Here is an 18,155-nt window from a genome sequence, read left to right on the forward strand (position 1 = left end):
AAATAAATTTTTAAACAGATATTTTCAACTCTAAAAATTTTACTAATTTTTTTATATATAAAATAGATTATTTAATGGTAAAAGTTAAAGTTTCCAAGTTTCAATTTTCTTAAATTTTTAATATTAAAAATTAATTTTTTAGAAAATAATTCATAAAAAATTTATTATTTATGAAAAATTCCGAATAAAAGTCTCCTCAATAGAAACACTACTGTTCTATTAGTTTAGAAATTTTGAACAGAAAATTTAAATAGAAGATTATTAAAAATATTTGTAAGTCAAACAATTTTTATCCTAATAAAAAATTAAGAATTCAATTTAGAAAGGATTTCAAAACCTAATATAAGTTCCTACCTACTAAATTCACTAGAAATTTTAGTGGTACATAATTCCTATGGATTTTCCTTATTTGTGTAGGATTGGAAATTCACTAGGAGGGGGGTGCGGGTGGGGTGAATAGCAATCGTCGAAAATCAATAATGAATAATAAAAAAATAAGTACGCAGCAAAAGATAATAAAACAATGCCAACACAAGTTGTTTTTACTTAGTTCAGAGTCTTCGACGACTCCTACTCCAATGCCCACACTCGTCGAGTATTTTCGTTAGGCAATACACTAATAGTTCAAAATGGTTACAAATTTTAAGTACAAGAACTACAAAACAGTGTTACCAACAACAAAAGAAAAGGATCTTGATTGTCGGTTGTCAGAGGAGCTTCACAGCATCGCAAGAGTTTTTTCAGAGCACCAAGTAGCAAAGAAAGGCATAGCAATTGTTGTTTTTAAGCTCCTGGTTGAAAACCTTTAAATAGGTCCATTCCGGGCACCTGGAACTCTTCTGGGCGCCTGGACCATGTGGCTCGACTAATCGACACGCTCCACATCAGCTTATGGATCATTTTTCGGGTCCGGGAACCTGGACCGAGTTTGGGTGTCCTGGCCACCTGGGCACCCATGGCCTTTGCCGGGTGAGCCCAGTCCAAGCGCCCAGACCAGCTATGGGCCCCCGCACTTCGAGCGCCTAGATTCCTTCCAAGCGCCCAAACTCTTTCTAGGTGCCCGGACACCTTTTTCTTCAGCAGTTTCTCCCTACAGAAAAAAGTTAGTCCAGGCGATAGAGTTACCACAACATGATAAATTATGAGTAGTAATTAGATCCCGTCTCCCTGAAACTAGGATTTAGTCAAAATCTTAGCTTAGATATTTCAAATGGACCTAAGCTGGACTGACATTTACAGTTCCCTCAACGGGGAACGCGTCCTCACTGGATCTTGTTAGAAATTCGAGCCGCAAAAACCATTTTTTTTGCGTTGCGGAAAACCTCGAACTTTGCCACGGGATCCATGCGAAGATAAAAATTTTACATATACATAATTTTCTCCTAGATCTATACTAGATCTACATGATAGAGGTTATACCTTTGTAGCGAAGCCCTTCGCTTATCCCGTTCGTCCAAAAGGTTGCCGGATCTCGTAGAGTGTCAAGTGAACACCCCTCTACACGTATCCACACGGGCAATAAGTGGAGAAAAACCACTTAGAGTGTGCTAGCACTCTTGGGTGGCTCGACAATGGAGGAGAGGGAGAGAACTAGAAGAGAGGAAGAATAATGAAGATACATAATGAAAAATAAGAGTAAATTGGCTTAAGCATTTTCATCTAATGAAAATACTTAATGCTCATTGACTCCATTAATGGCCTCATTAATGAGTCTTAATGAGTATTTAATGAATATTCATTCTTCATTAAATGGCTATTTTGAAACTCCTCTTCTCTTCATAATTTGAATCGAAATTTGAATCGAAATTTGAATCTAATATTCAAATTGAATTTATAATTCAATGAATGTCACCATTTATCATTGAATTCAAAATTCAATGAATATCATCATTAAGCCTCACTTGAGTCTAACTCAAGTCTAACCTCACTTGAGTCTAACTCAAGTCCTACTCAATCGAGTCTTACTCAATTAATCTAATTTAGATTAATTTTAATCCAATTTGGTCCATCACATGAACCTAATCCTCTTTCTAACGACCCGACCCTTTTGACCTCTTGGGCGGCCCTTGTGGCGGCCCAACTGGCGGCCCTTATGTCGTCGGCCCATTTGGCGACCTCTCATGTCGACCGACGACCCTTTGGCCGTGCCGTTACTCACAATAAAAAGGCGCCTTTTTATTGTAACGACCCGACCCTTTGGCCTCGGCCCATTTGGTGACCTCTCATGGGCAGTGTCGTTACTCACTAGGACTTTTCACCTTCCCCGAGATTCGAACTCTAAACCTCCGGGCTTAAGTATTAGAGTATTCTGGCAACCAAGTGAGATGATCTCACTTGGTTATCATAAACTCTAATACTTAAGCCCGGAGGTTTAGAGTTCGAATCTGGAGGCAAAATCAAGCCAGGTGGAAAGTCCTAGTGAGTAACGACATGACCAAGGGCTGCCCAAGAGGCCAAAGGGTCGGGTCGTTACACTCTTGGTCCATCATATGAACCTAATCTCCATCTAACTGCCCTTTGTGTGTGACCCTATAGGTTCTTGTAATGTTGGCAATGCTCCTAAACCCATTTAGAAACATAAGCGGAGCGGTATCTAGCAACACATCATTACTACCCAAGTTACAAGAATATTGAGATCCAACATCACCATTGTGACTACTAATTGTGACTCTCACAATATGTGACAATGTCCTTCTATCATTGACATCTAGATTGATCAATTGAGGCATAGACCGTGTCATCCTCTAATCAATCTATGTCTTGAACCCTAAGTAGACTCACTCTAATCAAATGAGCTCAATATCTCATATTGACTCATTTGGGCATGTCCATGCACTTGGTGGTCTCACTCTATCAAGAATCATAATGTCACTCCTGTCATATAGGAGGGATAGCTCCCATCTACATCACTCACATCCTTCCGCATAATTTGTTACACACCCAGTAATCGCCTTTATAGTTCACCCAGTTACAAGTGACGTTTGACGAAGCCAAAGTATGAAACTCCTTATGTAGGGAACTATGGTGACTTCAGGTCCAAGAACTGATAGTCATACTAATAGTCACATGAGAAAGTATATGACACTCATATAACGATCCATGGTACTTTCTCATGGCGGGTCATTCAGTATACATTCTCCAATGCATACCCATGTGTCAACATGATATCTCTATATCCATTACTTGTGATATTAAGTTATCGAGTTGACTTATATGCTAGTCTCATCGCATTAACATTGTCCCTGAATGTTAATACTTGACTACGAATGATTAAGAGTAGTGTTCTCTATATCATCTCACTATCAATTCAACCAATCGATTGATATAAATAAGAACCTTCTACTCAAGGACGCTATTATACTTAGTTAGTTAGCACCAATACAAGTAAGTATAATAATCATAAAGAAATGCCTTTATATGTATATAGGAATATGATATATCGAGTCCATACAACAATCATCATATGATTGGCTTTAGGGCTCTAACTAACAATCTCCCACTAGCACTAGTGCCAATCAGTGTAAGCTCTAAGGCCCAATGACCTAGTGTGACCATCATGCTTTCTTTCTGCCAAAGCCTTGGTCAAGGGATCAGCGACGTTAACCTCTGTGGGTACTCTGCAAATCTTCACATCTCCTCTATCGATGATCTATCGAATGAGATGGAAGCGCCGTAGTATGTGTTTGGTCCGCTGGTGTGAGCGAAGTTCCTTAACCTATGCAATTGCTCCATTGTTGTCACAATAGAGCTCTATAGGATTGGCTATGCTAGGAACCACCCCAAGCTCAGTAATGAACTTGTGGATCCAAACTGATTCCTTTGCTGCTTCTGATGCAGCAATATGTTCGACCTCTGTTGTAGAATCAGCAACTGTGTCCTGCTTCGAACTCTTCCAGTTCATTGCACCACCATTCAAGCAAAACATGAATCCAGACTGCGATCTATAATCATCCTGGTCAGTTTGGAAGCTAGCATCACTATAACCCTTTACAGCTTGCTCGCTCTCGCCTCCAAATATCAAGAAATATTCTTTAGTCCTTCTCAAGTACTTAAGAATATTCTTGATCGCTATCTAGTGACGTTCACCTGGATCTGACTGGTATCTGCTCATCATGCTCAAAGCATACGAAACATCAGGATGAGTACATAGCATGGCGTACATGATAGATCCTATGGCTGAAGCATAAGAGATCTTATCCATGCTGTCTCTCTCCTCTCTAGAAGAGGGACTTTGAGGTTTCAAAAGACTCACACCATGTGACATTGGCAAAAATCCTTTCCTGAAATTCTGCATGGCGAACCGTAGTAATACCGTGTCAATATATGTACTTTGACTTAGGCCAAGCAATCTCTTAGATCTATCTCTATAGATCTTTATGCCTAGAATACAGGCTACTTCTCCTAAGTCCTTCATTGAGAAACAATTCCCTAGCCAATTCTTTACAGACTACAGCAAAGGGATGTCGTTCCCAATGAGTAGTATGTCATCCACATACAATACAAGGAAGATAACTGTGTTCCCAACAACCTTCTTGTAGACACAGGGTTCATCTTCATTCTTAATGAAACCAAACTATTTGATCGCATCATCGAATCGAAGATTCCAGCTCCAAGAAGCTTGCTTTAGTCCATAAATGGACTTATACAGCTTGCATATTCTGCCAGTATGCAATGGATCTATAAAACCCTCAGGTTGTATCATGTACACATCCTCGAGCAAGTTTTCATTCAGAAACGCGGTTTTGACATCCATCTGCTAGATCTCATAATCGTGGTATGCTGCAATAGCAAGCATGATCCGAATGGACTTAAACATCGCTACTGAAGAAAAAGTTTCATCATAATCAATACCATGAATTTGCTTGAAACCTTTAGCTACTAAGCGACCCTTATAGGTAATAAGTCCATCCATGTCAGTCTTTCTCTTAAAGACCCACTTACACCCAATGGGTTTGACGCCTTCAGGTGGATCAACCAAAGTCCATACTTGGTTAGTGTACATGGATTCCATCTCGGATCTCATGACCTCTAGCAATTTCTCAGAATCTGGGCTCATCATAGCTTCTTGATAGGAGGTAGGCTCATTCTCAATGAGCATAATGTCATCATGGTCAGACAAGAGAAATGAGTATCTCTCAGGCTGACGACGTACCCTATCAGACCTGCGAAGAGGTAGGTCTACTTGAACTGGTTGTTGTTCCTCAACTCCTTGTGGAACAATCTCATCATCCAAACATTTTATGGTTCCAGTTCAGCTTCCATCAAGACTTTAGTGCTATCGTCCATATCTTGAACTTTTTCAAGATCGAACGTACTCCCACTAGTTTTTCTAGAAACAAAGTCTCTTTCTAGAAATACCCCAATCTTAGCCATAACCACTTTGTGTTGACTGGAAACGTAGAAGTAATATCCCTTTGTTTCCTTGGGATATCCTTTAAAATAGCACTTGTTTCCTTGGGCTATGACGTCGAACGTAAGCCTCACAACCCCAAATCCTCATAAAAGATATCTGGGCATCTCTCCTAGTCCATATCCTATATGGTGTCTTTATTACAGCCTTGGATGGAACACAGTTAAGTATGAAGGTTGTTGTGTCTAGAGCATAGCCCCAAAGAGATATAGGAAGATCTGTGTGACTCATCATAGATCGTACCATATCTAATAGTGTACGATTCCTCCTTTCGGATACACCATTCCACTGTGGTGCTCTAGGAGGAGTGAGTTGGGATAGAATCCCACACTCAACTAGATAGTCACAAAACTCATGGCTAAGGTGTTCACCACCTCGATCTGATCGAAGTATCTTAATACTCTTACCTAGCTGGTTTTGTACTTCATTCTTGAGTTCTTTGAACTTTTCAAAGGATTGTGACTTATGTGTCATCAGATACGCATAACCATATCTACTGAAGTCATCAGTAAATGTAATGAAGTACCTATAACCACCTCTGACAACGACATTGAAAGGGCCACATACATCACTATGTATAAGTCCTAACAAGTCAGTCACTTTTTCGCTGTGTCCACTAAAGGGAGTCTTGGTCATCTTACCCAGTAGCCATGACTTGCATGTCTCATATGATTCAAAATCAAATGAGTCCAACAAACCATCTTTATGGAGCTGGGATAAGCGATTCTCATTTATATGACCTAAGCGACAATGCCAGAGATAGGTTCGATTCATTTCATTTGACTTGAACCTTTTGGTACTTATGTTATAGATGGGGTTCTCTAAGTCTAGAATATAGAGTCCGTTCATCAGAGGTTCACTACAATAGAACATATCTTTTAAATAAACTGAACAACATTTATTCTTTATTATAAAAGAAAAGTCTTTCTTGTCTAAACAAGAAACTGAAATGATGTTCTTGGTGAGAGCAGGCACATAATAACATTCATCTAATTCTAGTACAAGCCCTGAGGGCAGATATAGAAAGTAAGTTCCTACAGCAATAGTAGTAACCCGTGCTCCATTGCCTACTCGTAGGTCCACCTCACCCTTCGCCAATGCCCTGCTATTTCTCAACGCCTGTACACAAGTACAAATGTGAGAAGAACATCCGGTATCTAATACCCACGATAAAGAAATAGAGAGATTGACTTCTATAACATATATACCTGAAGTAGAAACCTCAATTCTCTTCTTCTTAAGATCTTCCAGGTATACTTTGCAGTTCTTCTTCCAGTGTCCGGTCTGACCGTAGTGGAAGTAGATAGCATCCTTGGCAACCCCTCCTTTAGGTTTTAGTGGACCTTTGCCCTTGGCTTGGGACTTTCCTTTACTTTTAGGCTTGCCCTTGCCTTTGCCCTTTTGCACCATCAAAATGGAGTTGGGCTTTACCTTCTTAAGGTTAAGCTCAGTAGTTCACAACATGCTATGCACCTCAGGCAATAGCTTATCAATTTCGTTCATGTTGTAATTCATGACAAATTGACTATAGCACTATGGCAAGGATTGCAATATCAAGTCAGTGTCCAGCTCTTGGCCAAGTGGGAATCCCAACCTCTATAGGTGTAATGACCCAATTTTCCCTATTTCAAGTTCTAAATGTTCTTAAGAATATTTGGAAATGCTTTTAAAATATTCTATAGATTTTTAGAGTATTTTTATGCAATTTTTGGAGGTCGTTTGGTATTTTTACAAAACGAAAGAAATTTTTATAAAAAATGTCCAAGACGAGGTTTGAACCGGAAACCTCGGGTTAAGCAGAGATTCGCTTAACTAGCAGACCAGCCGAACTTTTCTTAATTAAACCTATATCGAAATATAGTTAAGTTATAATGAGAACCCAAAGTTAGACCTAGATATAAGGGATTTTTATTTCCCAAAACCTAAAAATTTCTCTTGAAATTCCTCTTCTCCTCTCACGCTTGCGACGGCGCGCAGCGGTGTTGTTCGGGCAGAAAAGGGGCGACGACGGGGCCTAGGTCTTCACTCCGGCGGTCGGCGAGGGACTCTTTCCGAAAGAGCTTCACGGGATCGGGATCACCTCGACAAGGAGCGCCGTGAACACGAAGGAGAAGCCAAGATCTCCATCTCTCCGAAACCCTAGAGCCTCCTTCCTCCTTCGGTTGTAAGTCCAAGAATGCTAGGTAAGACGCTTACTCACCTGCGGTAAGAGTAGCTCTCGGATTTCTTGTTTTCCATGATTTCATAGCATGTTGTAAGGATGGTTTGTTTTGTGTTGCTGCCGTAAGTCCCAAGGGAAGAAAGGGGAAGAACAGTAGAGGTTAAGTATGTGGAAAGATTCCTTTCAAGCTTTGATATTGGCATTTGTAGCTTTTGATTTGGATTTTTCTGTGTGACCGTGATAAGCATGCTTGGTTACAATTCTAGTGAAATCCTTTCCATAGAGTTGTCACTTATCCAGTTAAAGGTTTCTTTCTTCTATCACTGATATAACTTCCCCTTGCAATCTCTCACATTCATTGATGGTAATTGTTTTTTCTAGTTCTGGAAGATCCATTTTTATTTTTATGCAACATTGTAATTGTGTTGTGACTAGTACCCATGGAATTCTCAGTGCATTAGCATTTTAAGCAGCCCATGCTATGTTTAGCTAGGTTATATTTTCTAAATGATGGATCAGCTGCTTTACAACTCTGCCCTTTAGGTTCATCCCATTTTCAAATACTTAGACTTTGAGTTTTGCTGTCATATTGATACTAAATTCTATACCCCTACACATTTTGTCAGACCTCTGAAATTGAGAATGAAAAAGTTTGAGTTATGTGATATGTTGTTTAGACTCTACCTCTTTACTGTAAAATTCTACTTTACTGGTTAATTTCCCTTTTTGCTGCCTTAGCTTGGCTAATTTCCCCTTGATGCCGTGAGTTTGATAAAGAAGAGGAGAAGAGATCCATTAAGTTCTTGTACTAGTATACCATGAAACAAAACAAGCTTTACATAGGCTTGAAGAGAAGATCCCAGCAGGTTTTAGCTTGAGTTGGAACTTGTTGTACAGTTTCAGATTTTCTTTTAGCATTTAGTTTAAGTTCTGTTAAATGTATTTCAGTTTTGGTATGAGGTTTATGTCTTTGGTTCTAGTTTGTTTTTCCTTAGAAGTTTCGAAGCTTATCCATGCTTAACTCAACTTACAAAACTAGTAAATACCAGATGCATAAGAGTATGTTTAATTTCTGTTTTAAGAGTTAATTATCATGAGGTTTTAAGTGTTGTACTATGTTATTTTTAGGCACTTCAGTTTAGTATGACATGCAGATTTTATTAAGTTATAATGTAGAATTTTATTAAGCATTTTTATTGAGCTTAAGTGCAGATTTTTATAAGTATAGTATACTGATTTTGTTCCCTTTTGCTTTTAGATGTGGATGAGCAGAAATAGCATACATATATATACATAGCATTTAGTTTAGACTTTCCTTGCTATAATGTGTGCTATAAGAAAAACAAGATTAAGGGTTCTATGTGATTCCGAATTTTAGAATTAGAATCCACAGCACACCAAGTGCTAGAAGGAATGCCAAGGCATTTTATTATAAGAATATTAATAGATAACAAGTATAAGAAAGATAAAGAAAAAAAAGAAAAAGGCCAAGGCCTTAAGTAGATCCCAAAGTCAAGACTTAGGGATTTTAGCACACAAGGTGCTTGATAAAATGTCAAGACATTTAAAGAAAAGTAATTAAGATATTTTACTTTGAAAAGGCTAGTACCCGACTTCCAAGGTTGTCGTTAAACAAATCCAGGTGACTAATTCCAAGGTCTTGGCCCTGGTAAGACCAAGGTCTTTACCCTCATAGGACTGATGACTAGCTACCACAGTCTCTATTAGGGAGCGCGCATTGGTACTAAGCCTGAGCCCAAGAAAGAAGTTGATTATTATTTTTAAGTATTAAAGTATAAGTTTTTAACCAAGAAGAACTTTATTATTGTGTTGAAGTAATAAAGTATAAGATTTGGAAAAAATGAAACAAGTTTCACATATGCTTAGAATCAGTAAGTTTAGTTCTTTTGAATTCTAGCATGCAGTATTAGTTTTGTTTGTTTCTTGATTTGATATTTAGCATGATTAGCTTTTTCTTTTAGCATGCAGTTTTATCCATGTATAGCATGATTAGCTATTAGAATTATATGAGTAGATTCCTTAGCTTTTCTTTGCTATTAGTTTGACATGAGCAGATATATTTATACTTTACTTTCTTTTAGAGCATATAGTTTCTAGTTCGTTCTGTAAACATGCATATTCGTGTTTTTGTGAGTTAGATAGCGCTTACTAAGCAAATTTTGCTTATAGATTGCACTTCCTCTTACTGCAGATAAAGGAAAGGAAAAGATTTAGCAAGGAAGGCGACAAGGTGGTGCGGAGGGTGTGTGATGCGTGGACCGTGGGAGAGATCAGGGGAATTGAGTCACACTTTATGTTTTATGTCAATAGAGATTGATAAAGAGTTGTTTCTATTTTTCTGATGTTGCTATTGAGTCTATTCCGCATTGTTTGTTTGGTTGTTTCCACCGTTGGAGTTTTATTCATTTACCATTGCTAGATTAGTTTTTTTTAGTTGTTGTGTCTTATAAACTACGTGGTTGTTTGATAAATGTTCCAGCCGCTTGTGGCCGTGTATATCATGTTATGTATTAATGATTATGGTCACCGGTACAGGGGAGACTCTGCCGAATTTTTTTTCGGTAGGGATTCCTCGGGGTTTTTAATTATACCGGTTAAGTAGAGTTAGTAGTTAAGTAACGGTCACTCTTAGAGAGTAGTAGAGTATTAAGAAGGGTGGTCGTTACAGTTGGTATCAGAGCAGTCCCCATTCTCCAGCATCACACACACATCAGCATCAGCCTTGCCGTCTTCATGTAAGAAAGTATTTAAGTTCTTTCTTTATTGCTTTCCTTTATTATTATATGCAGTATAGAGTAATTATTTATAAGTGTTTAAGTCAGATAAGAGTTTTTGCTGTTTTCTTTATTCATATACAAATATGTATGTTTAGAAAGGGTAGAGAAGATACCAAGTCTTTTTCTCTGTACAACTAGATGTCAAGAAGAGGACATCCTCGTACCGTTCATACTGAGAACCAAGATCAAGAGAACGAAGAGTTTAGATCAACTGAGCCCAATCTCTCTGAAGTTGTTGCCCAACTCCAGAGACAAGTAGCAGAGCAGCAACGAGTGATTGCCAATTTGATGACCAATCAGAAGCCAGCTCCTCCCACTCCCTCAACCATCAATGTAGAGACCCCAGTGGTGACTGAAGTCCCCTCAGCTACCCTGGAAGTCGCCACAGCACCTAGAAGACAAGAAACATACCTAATACAGTGGCTAAAGCTGAAGCCAGAAAACTTCTCGGGCACGATTGAGCCCTGGGATGCCCAGGCTTGGTTCAAGACACTGGAGAGCACAATGGAGCTTCTTGACTGGCCAGAAGTCGAGAAGGTTAAGTGTGCCTCTTTCTGCCTACCTAGAGATACTCGTATGTGGTGGGAGCGAGTTAAGAGTAAGAGAGCAGTCAACCAGATGAGCTAGGTTGACTTCGAGATAGAGTTTTACAAAGAGTTCTTCCACCAACGGATCACCAATAAACATTATGAGGAGTTTATAGAATTTAGACCAAGTGACCTACCAGTAGAAGAAGCGGTCAAAAGATTCAACAGGCTAGCTCGTCTTTGCCTAGAGTTAGTAAGTACAGAGAAAGAATGAGTCAGACAGATGCTCCGAAGGCTGAGACCAGAAATAACACTTAATGTGAGTAATGAAACTCACCGACCACAGATTGGTGAAGAGCTAGTCAGCAGGGTATTAGTGAGCACTATCTGAACAGGATTAAGGCACAACAAACACAACACAAGTTAGTCAAGATCGAATACAAGACAGTGGGGAAACAGAGACCCTAGTCAAGTAATCAGAACTGGAAGGATAAAGATAACAAGAAAGACCCAAGCAGGAAGATGTTCGGGTAGTCTATGAGTATCCAAAGGTATTTCCAGAAGGGCTACCTGGACTACCTCCCAACAGAGAAGTGGAGCCAATTTCAAAAGCTCCGTACCGAATTTCTCAAGCGGAGCTAAACGAGTTACAAGAACAATTCAGGAGCTACTTGACAAGGGTTACATCCGCCCTAGTCATTCACTTTGGGGAGCTCCTGTGTTGTTCGTTAAGAAGAAAGACAGATCCATGCTAATGTGCATAGATTTTAGAGCGCTGAGCAAAGTAGCAGTTAGGGACAAGTACCCTCATTCCAGAATGGATGATCTATATGATCAGCTAAAAAGGGCAATAGTGTTCTCTAAAATAGACCTGTGCTCTGGGTATCATCAGTTAGAAGTGAAAGAAAGTGATACACCCAGAATAGTTTTCAGAACCAGATACGGACACTACGAGTTTGTAGTAATGCCTTTTGGTGTGACTAATGCACCAGCGGTCTTCATGGACTTAATGAACAGAGTGTTCAGAGAATACCTTGACAAGTTTGTCATCGTGTTCATCGACGACATTCTAGTCTATTCCAGAACCTCAGAGGAGCATGACACGCACTTGAGGATAGTACTGCAGACTCTTCAACAAAAGCAGCTTTACGCTAAATTCTCAAATTGCGAGTTCTGGTTAGAGCAGGTGGCATTTCTAGGCCACATCATTTCTAAAGAAAGTATTCAAGTAGACCCTGCCAAAATAGAAGCAGTCAATAACTGGAATAGACCCAAGAACACCAGGGAGATCAGAAGCTTCCTTGGTTTAGCCGGATACTACAGAAAATTCGTGGAGGACTTTTCCAGGATAGCCTCTCCACTAACAGCCCTCACTAGGAAGAACAAGAAGTTTGAATGGTCAGATAAATGTGAGCAGAGTTTCCAAGAACTCATGAAGAGACTGACCAGTGCTCCTATCCTGACAGTTCCAGAAAGTGACAGGAGTTTTGACATCTACAGTGATGCTTCCAAGATGGGCTTAGGAGCTGTACTCATGCAGGAAGGAAAAGTGATAGCATATGCTTCCGAACAACTCAAAGATTATAAAAAGAACTACCCCACTCATGATCTTGAGTTGGCAGCTGTGGTCTTTGCACTAAAACTCTGGCGACATTACTTGTATGGAGTACAGTGCAGAATTTTCACAGACCATTAGAGTCTTAAGTACTTCTTCACTCAGAAGGACTTAAACATGAGACAGCGTAGGTGGCAAGAGTTGGTCAAAGATTATGACTGTGAAATCCTCTACCACCCAGGTAAAGCTAACAAAGTGGCAGATGCATTAAGCAGAAAATCCAGTGCATCCCTGATGTCTTTGTCATCATTAGCTCTGCCACTGCAGAAGGAGTTGTCAGATTTCGGACTTGAAGTTATTTATGGGCAACTCTTTGCATTGACCTTAGAGTCAACCCTGCTTGAGGATATACAGAGAAAGGAAAGTGAAGATCCAGATATCCAAAAGATCAAGCAAGGGATACAAGAAGAAGAAAATTCAGAGTTTCGAGTATCAGACAATGGAATTCTTTATCAGGGGAGCCGCCTTTGTGTCCCCAATGATGAAGAGCTGAGAAAGAAAATTTTAGAAGAAGCTCATAGTACACCTTACTCCATGCATCCTGGTTCTACCAAGATGTACCAAGACGTGAAACAGAGGTTCTGGTGGTCTGGACTCAAAAGAGATGTAGCTAAATATGTCAGTACCTGCCTGACATGTCAGAGGGTCAAAGCAGAACACCAGAGACTAGGAGGAGTTCTACAGCCTCTTCCTATACCAGAGTGGAAGTGGGAAGACATATCCATGGATTTCATAACAGGTCTCCCAAGAACCACAAATGGATATGATGCGATATGGGTGATAGTGGACAGATTGACCAAGTCTGCTCAATTTCTAGCCATCAAGGTGTCTCACTCTATAGAGCAGTTGGCACAACTATACGTTAAGGAGGTAATCAGACTTCATGGAGTTCCTAAATCTATTATATCTGATAGAGATGAACGTTCACCTCACACTTTTGGGAATGTGTTCAGACTGCACTAGGCACCAAACTCAAGTTCAGCACAGCCTTCCATCCTCAGACAGATGGACAGACAGAGCGAGTAAATCAGATTCTAGAAGATATGCTCAAAGCTTGTGTGCTAGATTTCAAGGGAAGTTGGTGCAAGTATCTATGCTTAGCTGAGTTTGCCTACAACAATAGCTATCAGGCCACCATCAAGATGACACCTTATGAGGCGTTGTATGGTAGGGAGTGCAGATCACCCATTTGCTGGCAAGAAGCAGGTGAAAGAAGAGAGATGGAAGTGGAACTGGGCATTCAGACAGAGCTGATAGATGAGACTACTCAGGCTATCCAGAAGATCAGACAGAGAATTAAGACTGCCCAGAGTAGACAGAAGAGTTATGCTGACACACGCCGTAGGCTACTTGAATTCCAAGTAGGGGATTCAGTCTTTCTCAAGGTTGCTCCTATGAAGGGAGTGATGAGATTTGGCAAGAAGGGCAAATTAAGTCCTCGTTATGTAGGACCTTACCTGATCACAGAAAGGATTGGGAAAGTAGCTTACAAGCTGGACTTACCATAGGACATGTCGGCAATACATAACGTATTTCATGTCTCCATGCTAAAGAAGTGTATTCACGATCCTAGCCAAGTGATTCAGCCTCAGTCAGTGCAGATCCAAGAGGATCTTAGCTACGAGAGCAGACCTACACAGATAGTGGACAGAGCAGTTAAGAGATTAAGAAACAAAGAAGTGCCACTAGTGAAGGTCATCTAGCAGAACCAGAAACACGATGAAGTCACTTGGGAGCGTGAGGATAGTATGAGACAGAAATATCCAGAACTATTCTAAGTTCGAGGACGAATTTTTTTATAAGGTATGGGGAATTGTAACGACCCAATTTTCCCTATTTCGTGTTCTAAATGTCCTTAAAAATATTTGGAAATGCTTTAAAAATATTCTAGAGATTTTTAGAAAATTTTAGAGTATTTTTATGCAATTTTTGGAGGTCGTTTGGTATTTTTACAAAACGAAAGAAATTTTGACAAAAAATATCCAAGCCGAGGTTTGAACCGGAAACCTCGGGTTAAGCAAAGATTCGCTTAACCAGCAGACCAGCCGAACTTTTCTTAATTAAACCTATATCGAAATATAGTTAAGTTATAATGAGAACCCAAAGTTAGACCTAGATATAAGGGAGTTTTATTTCCCAAAACCTAAAAATTTCTCTTGAAATTCCTCTTCTCCTCTCACGCTCGCGACGGCATGCGGCAGTGCTGTTCGGCCAGAAAGGGGCGACGACGGGGCCTAGGTCTTCACTCCGGCGGTCGGCGAGGGACTCTTTTCGAAAGAGCTTCATGGGATCGGGATCACCTCGACAAGGAGCGCCGTGAACACGAAGGAGAAGCCAAGATCTCCATCTCTCTGAAACCCTAGAGCCTCCTTCCTCCTTCGGTTGTAAGTCCAAGAATGCTAGGTAAGACGCTTACTCACCTGCGGTAAGAGTAGCTCTCGGATTTCTTGTTTTCCATGATTTCGTAGCATGTTGTAAGGATGGTTTGTTTTGTGTTGCTGCCGTAAGTCCCAAGGGAAGAAAGGAGAAGAACGATAGAGGTTAAGTATGTGGAAAGATTCCTTTCAAGCTTTGAAATTGGCATTTATAGCTTTTGATTTGGATTTTTCTGTGTGACCGTGATAAGCATGCTTGGTTACAATTCTAGTGAAATCCTTTCCATAGAGTTGTCACTTATCCAGTTAAAGGTTTCTTTCTTCTATCACTGATATTACTTCCCCTTGCAATCTCTCACACTCATTGATGGTAATTGTTTTTTCTAGTTCTGGAAGATCCATTTTTATTTTTATGCAACATTGTAATTGTGTTGTGACTAGTACCCATGGAATTCTCAGTGCATTAGCATTTTAAGCAGCCCGTGTTATGTTTAGCTAGGTTATATTTTCTAAATGATGGATCAGCTGCTTTACAACTCTGCCCTTTAGGTTCATCCCATTTTCAAATACTTAGACTTTGAGTTTTGCTGTCATATTGATACTAAATTCTATACCCCTGCACATTTTGTCAGACCTCTGAAATTGAGAATGAAAAAGTTTGAGTTATGTGATATGTTGTTTAGACTCTACCTCTTTACTGTAAAATTCTACTTTACTGGCTAATTTCCCTTTTTGCTGCCTTAGCTTGGCTAATTTCCCCTTGATGCCGTGAGTTTGATAAAGAAGAGGAGAAGAGATCCATTAAGTTCTTGTACTAGTATACCATGAAACAAAACAAGCTTTACATAGGCTTGAAGAGAAGATCCCAGCAGGTTTTAGCTTGAGTTGGAACTTGTTGTACAGTTTCAGATTTTCTTTTAGCATTTAGTTTAAGTTCTGTTAAATGTATTTCAGTTTTGGTATGAGGTTTATGTCTTTGGTTCTAGTTTGTTTTTCCTTAGAAGTTTCGAAGCTTATCCATGCTTAACTCAACTTACAAAACTAGTAAATACTAGATGCATAAGAGTATGTTTAATTTCTATTTTAAGAGTTAATTATCATGAGGTTTTAAGTGTTGTACTATGTTATTTTTAGGCACTTCAGTTTAGTATGACATGCAAATTTTATTAAGTTATAATGTAGAATTTTATTAAGCATTTTTATTGAGCTTAAGTGCAGATTTTTATAAGTATATTATGCTGATTTTGTTCCCTTTTGCTTTTAGATGTGGATGAGCAGAAATAGCATACATATATATACATAACATTTAGTTTAGACTTTCCTTGCTATAATGTGTGCTGTAAGAAAAACAAGATTAAGGGTTCTATGAGAGTCCGAATTCTGGAATTAGAATCCGCAGCACACCAAGTGCTAGAAGGAATGCCAAGGCATTTTATTATAAGAATATTAAAAGATAACAAGTATAAGAAAGATAAAGAAAAAAAAGAAAAAGGCCAAGGCCTTAAGTAGATCCCAAAGTCAAGACTTAGGGATTTTAGCACACAAGGTGCTTGATAAAATGTCAAGACATTTAAAGAAAAGTAATTAAGATATTTTACTTTGAAAAGGCTAATACCCGACTTCCAAGGTTGTCGTTAAACAAATCCAGGTGACTAATTCCAAGGTCTTGGCCCTGGTAAGACCAAGGTCTTTACTCTCATAGGACTGATGACTAGCTACCACAGTCTCTATTAGGAAGCGCGCATTGGTACTAAGCCTGAGCCCAAGAAAGAAGTTGATTATTATTTTTAAGTATTAAAGTATAAGTTTTTAACCCAGAAGAACTTTATTATTGTGTTGAAGTAATAAAGTATAAGATTTGGAACAAATGAAACAAGTTTCACATATGCTTAGAATCAGTAAGTTTAGTTCTTTTGAATTCTAGCATGCAGTATTAGTTTTGTTTGTTTCTTGATTTGATATTTAGCATGATTAGCTTTTTCTTTTAGCATGCAGTTTTATCCATGTATAGCATGATTAGCTATTAGAATTATATGAGTAGATTCCTTAGCTTTTCTTTGCTATTAGTTTGACATGAGCAGATATATTTATGCATTACTTTCTTTTAGAGCATATAGTTTCTAGTTCTTTCTGTAAACATACATATTCGTGTTTTTGTGAGTTAGATAGCGCTTACTAAGGAAATTTTGCTTATATATTGCACCTCCTCTTACTGCAGATAAAGGAAAGGAAAAGATTTAGCAAGGAAGGCGACAAGGTGGTGCGGAGGGTGTGTGATGCGTGGACCGTGGGAGAGATCAGGGGAATTGAGTCACACTTTATGTTTTATGTCAATAGAGATTGATAAAGAGTTGTTTCTATTTTTCTGATGTTGCTATTGAGTCTATTCCGCATTGTTTGTTTGGTTGTTTCCACCGTTGGAGTTTTATTCATTTACCATTGCTAGATTAGTTTTTTTAAGTTGTTGTGTAACGCCCGCCCTCCCTGCTACTAAAAGGGACGGGGTTGCTTACTTACTTAACTATTCCAGGATACATGCATATTTTAAATTTCTTTCTATTAACATAAAGCAGCGGAAATGTCATGAAGTTATACTGGAATGTAACATAAATACAAATGGTTCATGTCAGACATAACAAAATATCATAGCAGGTCTTATTTGTCTTAGCCGAGCCACTGCCACACACACCTCCTTGCCTCTCCTGCAGCTCCCTTAAGTCATCCATCCCTTGCCTTTATCTGTGGTACAAGGAAGTAAGCTATGAGCACACAGGATCAGTAAGATCTTTTCCTACTCACAAAAACCGTATCTCAAAGCATAATCATATAAGCATATCATCAATGAAGACATAATCATCTAACAATATGTAATGTGAGCATAGTTCCTTATCATAACATATCATTATAAACCATGATTCTAACATATCATAAATAAAGGGATCATGTGAGGTGAATCATAAGAAACATAACATATCATCAGGTCATATGAATCATAAAAGAAACATGTCATATGTGAATGGGTGCATTATGCAAAATGTCCTTTTTAAAACATATGCCATGTCGAGTGCAAGGATGTCTTTAAACATATCTTTTAATACTTAAACATAATATCATCATCATGAGGGCCCGGCTAGTATCACATACATACATAAATGCGCGCAATCCCTAGGACAGGGTAGCTAGTCCCGAACCTACTAGGGATCTAGACCCGTTCATAGTCCATCGGCCTAGGGGCGTACTAAGGAGCCCATCCCTTTTTACTAGACCCG

The sequence above is a fragment of the Zingiber officinale genome, chromosome 5A (genome assembly GCF_018446385.1).
Source record: "Zingiber officinale cultivar Zhangliang chromosome 5A, Zo_v1.1, whole genome shotgun sequence".
Classification (NCBI taxonomy): domain Eukaryota; kingdom Viridiplantae; phylum Streptophyta; class Magnoliopsida; order Zingiberales; family Zingiberaceae; genus Zingiber; species Zingiber officinale.